The sequence below is a fragment of the Podarcis cretensis genome (genome assembly GCF_951804945.1).
Source record: "Podarcis cretensis genome assembly, chromosome: 4".
NCBI classification, from domain to species: Eukaryota; Metazoa; Chordata; class Lepidosauria; order Squamata; family Lacertidae; genus Podarcis; species Podarcis cretensis.
Genome location: NC_137173.1, coordinates 56,845,370 through 56,852,832, shown reverse-complemented (window position 1 = coordinate 56,852,832; position 7,463 = coordinate 56,845,370). Strand labels below are relative to the sequence as shown.

At 44.6% G+C, this 7,463-nt stretch overlaps 1 protein-coding gene across 3 annotated transcripts in view; it reads left to right on the top strand.

Annotated features, from left to right (window-relative positions):
* Window positions 1–3,597: 3,597 nt before the first annotated feature.
* Window positions 3,598–7,463, top strand: part of TMPRSS2 (transmembrane serine protease 2) — a 28,704-nt gene continuing 24,838 nt past the window's right edge. Inside the window, exon 1 of one of the 3 annotated variants that reach the window (XM_079974912.1) lies at window positions 3,598–3,916. The gene's annotated coding sequence lies outside the window, so the exon portion shown is untranslated. Of the gene's footprint in view, window positions 3,927–7,463 lie in introns of all 3 variants that reach the window. The other 2 variants (XM_079974911.1, XM_079974913.1) reach the window with 2 other exon arrangements.

Genomic DNA, 7,463 nt, shown 5'->3' with positions numbered 1-7,463 from the left:
GCCCCACTGAATTCATTAGGATTTATTTGTGGATTGCACCATTGTGTGTTTAGGGGGATTGCAGCCTAACTGAAACATAGAAGAAATATTTAGAGCAGCTAGCAGCTATTCCATTTTAAAGCCTTACATTATTCAAGGATCAAAATTGATATGATATATTGACCAATTTCAATGTAGGTTGCTGGCTCAGGTTAAGCTCAAATATTTATGATCATTTTAATATATACCAATAATTGTTGGTATTAATCAAGGCTGGCTTCCAACTTGTTACTTCCCTGAGAAAAAAAATCTAAAACATTTGAGAGTTTTTAGTTCAGTACAGTGAACAAGGCAGGACTTGCTTCTAATCAAGGCAGGTCAAAAGCATTTTGCTATCTTAGTAGATGGTATCCCCTCCCCACACCCCAAGTCAAAATGCCCATTATCTAAGTCTCGCCAACTTATGATGAAAACCTTCCAAGTGCACCTCCTCCTCCCAGACAATACAAATACAGCAATAATTACTAACCATGGGCTGCCTTGTTCTGACATTTGACATTAGCTGGCTGATGTAGCCAAAGCACTCTACCCAACAGTAGGGCTAGTCCTATTTTTGAATCAACAAGTTTAGGATTCACTGTAGGTCAGTGGTGGGCATCTGGAATCTCCCTCTCACCCAGTGGTCCAAATGTGACAGGTGAGCCATGATGTAAGTTCACACATCAGTTCTGGTACTGAAAACAAATCCCTAGGCTCAGGGGCAACCTGTACTTTAATTCTAACGAAATGAATGAATGAATGAATGAATGTTCAGTGGCACCTTAGAGACCAACTAAGTTTGTTCTGGATATAAGCTTTCGTGTGCATGCACACTTCTTCAGAACCTTAAGGGTCTGGGGACTTCTGTTTCAGTGTATTTGTAGAAGTGGGCATGCACACGAAAGCTTATACCCAGAACAAACTGTACACTTCTACAGATACACTGAAACAGAAGTCACCAGACCCTTTAAGCTTTCGTGTGCATGCACATGAAAGCTTATACCCAGAACAAATTTGGTTGGTCTCTAAGATGCTACTGGACAATTTTTTAATTTTTATTTATTTATTTCGACTGCGTCAGACCAACACGACTACCTACCTGAAACTTTAATTCTAACGTATGCCTTTTGCGCCCTGTCCTAGTTAGTAGGTTTTGAGGTTCTAGTAAAAATCAAGAGTGATCCAAAAGGTCTAAAAACTGCTCTCCTCTGGCATAACCTCCCCCACCCCCACCCAAAACTAAATTCCACTGAAACGAATGGGCACCCTATGGATAAAAGATGAATAGATCTGGGGTGTTAGTTTCTATGTTTACTTCATTGCACCTACATAGTCATGAGTGTTTTGTGAATGACACCAAAGGCAAGTTTCCTCTCTGCACGTTTTTGCTTGTCTTACTTGTATTTTTTAAGGTGATCTCATTATTTCCTCCCATTCCTGTTTGGAAATAAGAACATGAGGCTATCATACTCTTACATACCACACCCAGCCATGTGAGAGGAAATATAAGTTTGCTCCTAGTTTAAACTATGTCACTTTGATGTCCCCAATGTGATTTACATCTTTCCAGCCACTGCCAACGCATAGCTGTTGAACAACACAAGAAGAGGCCTGCGGAAAGTAAAAAAGGGATTTGGGGATGTTGCTATCTTCTTACTCTTTAATGGACTAGAAATTATCCTTATTATTAATTGTGCCTATAACTCCCAACCTCTTTATTCTAGGCATGAAGCAGCCCAGTCCTACTGAGTCAAATGGGACAAACTTTGCAAGCTCAACAATATTTACTCAAAAGTAAGTCTTGTTGAATTCAGTGGAGCTTGCTGCTTCCAGGTAAGTGAGGTTTGGATTGCAGCTTTACTCCCAAGGAAACATTCATAGGATCCATGAAACACAGTGTGAGCCCTTTGTGGAAAGTGTCTATGACAAATAATACCTACATATACATCTACCAGTTTTTTAAAAATATTTTTTTAAAAGTATTGTAATTATACATGCATATATATGTATGCCATCCAGATGTTGCTAGACTCCACCTTCGATCATCCCTAACCATTGACCATGTTGGCTGCGGCCAATGCGAGATGGAGCACAACAACATTTGGAAACCCACAGGCTCCATCTCTGATGTAAGCACTAATATAATTTGGAAAATATTATGATGTTGACAATGATATTAGACTACAGGGCCAACCCAAGACATTTTGCTGCCTGTGGCAAAGGACACAGTGGCACTCCCACCCCCATTACATGCACACAAGCTGGCTGAACAGTTGGATCTTACTTAAATAATGGCAGTAGGATAGGGTTACCAGACATCCCCGGTTCCCAGGGACACTCCCCAGATTTGCAAATCTATCCCTGGACAAATTCTGTCCCCAGATTTGCAAATCTGTCCCTGGGAAATGTTGCAGTGGCAGCCTCAGCAGCCCGGAGCCAGCCTGGTAGCACAGTTGGCTCTGGTTGACTTCAGGAGTTGCTTGCTGCTGTGGCACCTGCCATTTTTTGTCACCGGAAGTCCCCATATGATGTGTCTTGTGCAATCTCCTGCCCCTTCCCCCTTTGTTTTGACTGATCAGGGGTGGCTCGGGAGTCGCCCAGTTTTTTAAAAACTCTGTGCATTTATGTTTCACAGGGTGTGAAAGAAGGGCTTTGCACCTTTATACAATATGCATGTGTGCTTGGGCCCAGGGTGTTTTGCCTCACCATCTGCACTACTGACTCGTTGTTGCTACTCAGCTTTTTTTTTCAAGTGTCCCTGGATTCACTGAAAAAAATCTGGTAACCATACAATAGGATAGGGTCCTTCAATGCACCTGAGGCCAACAGGCTAATTTAGGGAGTATTGGGTCAAGATTGCCAGCTTGGCCCCATGACCGTGGGTGCTGGGGCCATCGGTGCCATGCAGCATGCATGGCCCTGGCACTGAAATATGTGGGTTTCTGGCCCCTTCATGGAGACTTTTGTGGGTGCTCAGGCGCCCAGGGCACTGGCACCTCTGTACCTGGCAGAACTGTGGCACACATAGGTGTAATGGCCAAGAGAGAGAAATGGCAGGGCAGCTTGTGAAGAATGGGGAGGGCTGCTCCTGCTGCTGCTCTCCACCATCTGCCACCCAAGGACATTGCCTCACCTGCCTATTGGTAGGGCTAGCCCTGCAAGACTATCAACATTGGTTCATTAATTCACTGCCAACTCGAGAAACTAATAATTCTTTTTTTTCTTTGCAAACATCTTCTTTTAAAGGAGCCAGTATGCTTTAACCTGTTGATTGTCTGCCTCCTGTCACGCAGCTGGCAAAGCCGCTGGAATTCTCCCTCCCGGGAGACGCCTCGCGCAACCACGCTTCCTCGGAAGTAAGCCTCCCGGAGTTCCGTGGGGCTCGCTTCTTGGCGTGTGGACCGAGATTTCGCGGCTGACGAGCCTCCCAGGTAGGCGGAGGGAGCCGCCGTCTTCGGGGGTTTCCTCACAGGCGACGGGGCAGAGGGTTGCCGCCTAAGCCCCACCCCCCTCCGGCAAGGCGGGCATGGCCACAGAGAGTGACACCTCCGGCGGCTCCCTCCCTCCGCGCCTGCAGGTGAATAATAGCCCGTCAAGCCCGCCTCGGAGGATGAAGTGATAAAGCGAGAGAGCAGGGAGCCCACAGGAAACGGACGACTCTTCCCCTCGCCGCCAGGCCGCTCTCCCTCGCCAAGTCCGCGCAGCTCTCCCTCTCTCCCTCTCTCTGACTCGGGGGACTTTTGCTGTTCTTTTACCTCCTGGGAGAAGAGCGCGCGGCGGGAGTGGCGCGGAGAAAGGGAGGAAGGCAAGAAAAGCGTGTCCCTGGGCGAAGGAAAAAGCCGCCCTGCTGCGCCTGGGCTGAAGCCGAGCATCGGGGAGCCCGGAGGAGGCGCAGCCCGTCGCCTCAGGTGAGCGCGAGAGTTTTAATTCTCGGGGCGAGGGAGACGCGGCTTGGCTGGAGGGCTTGAGGCGGAGGGATCGATTCGCGAGGACGGCGTCCTCGCATTTGCGGCCGAACCCGCCTGTTTTTTGTTTTGAGTACGCGGAAGTGCTCCCCTCTTTTATAGAAGCATATGCTTATTAAACTATAAGCTGTTAATTGGAAGAGTGTTTCGTTGGCTTCCATTCGTTGCCGTTTCTGTGGCGAGAAAACGAACAGAAACCCCGCTGGGAGAGGCGGTCGTGCCCTTTACGCACAAATCCGGATTCTTTTCGAACCAAAATCGTGGTAGGGGGCTTTAAAAAAGGTGGAGGGGGAAGGGGGTGGGAGACATAGGCGTGGAAGCTTGGGCATAGCACCAGGTTATTTTAAAAATCAGGACGTGTTGGTGGTGTTTCCTGTATGTTTGATCTAAATGACCTTGGGACCATACCTCTGCCGAAACACCTGCTGTTTCCTTATTGTTAATACGTCGGTTTGGACTACAGAGATTTCGGTCGTGTGGATGATATTCTATATTCTAAAAATGACTTACGCTGTATCCAGCCTTACCGGGATGTTTCCCATCATAGAATGGATAAAAGTGATCTGCAGAGGCTGGTAAAGATGGGCATCGATAGGGTCTCTTTCTAAGCAGGCTTGGGTGGCCTCAATACTTGCAGGATCCGCCTGGGACCCATTACCTAGAATCAGGTACAAAAGTGTACAAGTTAAAGAATTCCGAGGCCCAGGAATAGATCTGAGTTCATTTATTCCACACACAGATGTTACTTCCCTCCCTGCTTACCCCCCATACTTCATTTCAGCAGAAGAATTGTGGGGGGTAACTTTGCTGGCACCTTTGTTAAACAAGAAGTATGAAATCTTCACCAAATCCTCCAAGCTCCCTGGAGCAGATCCTGCTCCATCTTCTGTCCAGCACTTTTCCATAGAATCTGGCAACTTATTATACAACAGAATTTCATATATTTTTGTTGTTGATAATTCCCTTTTTATTAGAGCCTTTCCTCAAGGAGCCGAGGCCACCATATTTGCTTAACACTCTATCCATTTTACCCTCACAACATCCACCTAAGTTAGGTTAGGCTGAGATATGGGGGCTGCCCAAGGTCACCCAGAGAGCTTAAAGGCTAAGTGGGAGTTTGGGGCTCCCTGGCCCCAGTCTCACATTCTTGATTACAACACTGCATTTTTAGCTCAATCATCCACTGAAAAGATCAGAACTGCTTATACATGTGGTTCCTATATGGCTTTTAAGTGGAATGTAGCTGCTGATTTGAGCTTGATTAATGGGCCCTGGGTAGATCCATGACACTTCCTTTTTTTGTGCAGTAGCACCTTGCACACATTAGGCACTAAATATGGAGTAACCCAGCAGCTGTAGTGTCTTCATAGTGGTGGTAAATATGAGACAAGTTCGCTTGCTCTGTGGAAGCAGTGATTTTGAAAAGCAACATTATGCAACCATATCTACATATGAGACTTTGTGCTGATTTGAGGAGAAAAGCTTACAAACTGAAGGTGTGTGTCATTACTTCAGGGTAGCTGGGTGTATGAAATGAAATGCCCATTAATCCGAGTTCACTTAATTGCTGTTTTTAAAGTATCTGTTTGGTAGTTACTGGCTACGCAAAACTATCACATGGTCCAAATCTATAATTTGTGTGCTCCTTCCTTGTAGATTAGAGATCACATTCGGGCAGTTTTTATGGGCCTCATTTCCAGTAAGGGATTCAGATTACATTTCTGCAAACTACCCAAACCAGCACATATTTGCATCTAAATGGGTTGAGTTACACTGACCTTAGTGGAACAAAGGTTACTGTCCTCAGCTTAAAATGCTTTCTTTAAACTGTTCTGCTGGCAGTGAAGGAAATAAAATGAAAATTATGTTCTTGACTTATACTGCACTGTCACAGGCAGATTGAGAAACTAAGCTGCAGTAGTTACACTTGAGTTCAGGGTTCTGCATGTCTAAAGTGGTTTGAAGCATCATCCTAAATTGTTTGAGGATTGGGCTGTCCATTCTACAGTATTGTGGGAGGTGGTGGTGGTCGGGAGCTCGAGTTTTTAAAGGCCATTTTCGCTGAGGCTTTGAATGATGTACTTCAGCTATTTGAGCAGGAACAGAAATTCATGTGCAGAATTGTCTTATTGGTCCTTTTTTCGTTTTCTCATATTGTGCTGTTTCTAAGGGCTATGGGATTGTTCCTTTGTTTTAAGTACTAAGGAAAAAAGGACATGTGATAAAGGGAAGAAGGGCTGTACTGTAGTTTAGGTTTCCCTGGAAGCAAATTTCTTGGGTGAGATGGGGTTTTCCTCTGCCTTCAAAGGCTGAAAGCACTTTATGCATAAGCAGTTCCTTCTGCCTGATAGGGTTACCAGCTTTGTCTGGCAGGGTTGTTTTCCTACCAGCAACTATGTGATAAGCAAAATTGCTTCAGGTGGAACTTTTTTCCTATCTGAATTTTCAGCCTGGGAAGAATTTCAGCCTTTAAACATCTGCTCACCATGGCAGCATTTAAAGACACAGAAGCCTTAATAATAACTTTGTATTCTATGGTCCTGTTCCAGGAACTTCATTATTGAAACGGTTTCTCTTTTTCTGTAGAATACATTCCATTTCTAAGCTTATTTTAATCTCTCTTGTTTCTGCAGTTGAACCACTATAGTGCTATAGGCTAAGGATGGAGAGTTGGGGAATTGCCATTCACAAATGCACTAAGTCTACAATCCTAACCCCACTTACTTGCAGAGTAAGCCCCATTGAATTCAGTCAGACTTACTTTTGAGTAGACATGGTTAGGATTGCTCTAAGTTACCTTATTAAAACTCTGTGCAGACTCCAGCTCAGCTCCTCATCCACAGTGGGTCTGTGTTAGGATGAGACTGTGACCTACCAGGGAGGCAGGTTTACAGCAAATGCCTATTGACCATAAGGCATATGAAGCACATTGAATACTTGCTTATAATCCTTGTTTGTTAATAGCACTCCTTCACTACAGTTGCCTGTACAGGGTTTTTTAAAAACAGTATTTGAAACAACCATATGCTGAACTGGTGTTAACTGAGTGATCTTCAGCTGCTGATACAATGCAAGTTCAAAAATATTTTGCTATGTACTTTGAAGATGACAGTTGAGTGGGGTGTCAGCATTGTTGACCCAAAGTGACATCAGAAAAGTTTAAAAGTGTCCCCTGGTTATATTTAACTGTTTCCTCTGTATAATAACAACAAGGGCAGGAAAACCAAGTAATATGTTTAGTTAATGTACACATAACACAGATATGCTGTCCTCATGGTTTTGTATCTTTCTGAAGTGTGATATGTGTAAGAGAACCTAAATCTCAAGTTTTCCAGTACTAAGAAGCAGATGGAAACTATGGAGCAGACTTTATGACATCCTATCTACCAGTAGCACATGTAACAAAATATTTTATTTTATTGTCTTTCTGCTACTGTGTGACATCTGGTGCTTTATAAATTATGCTTCAAGGGAAACGGG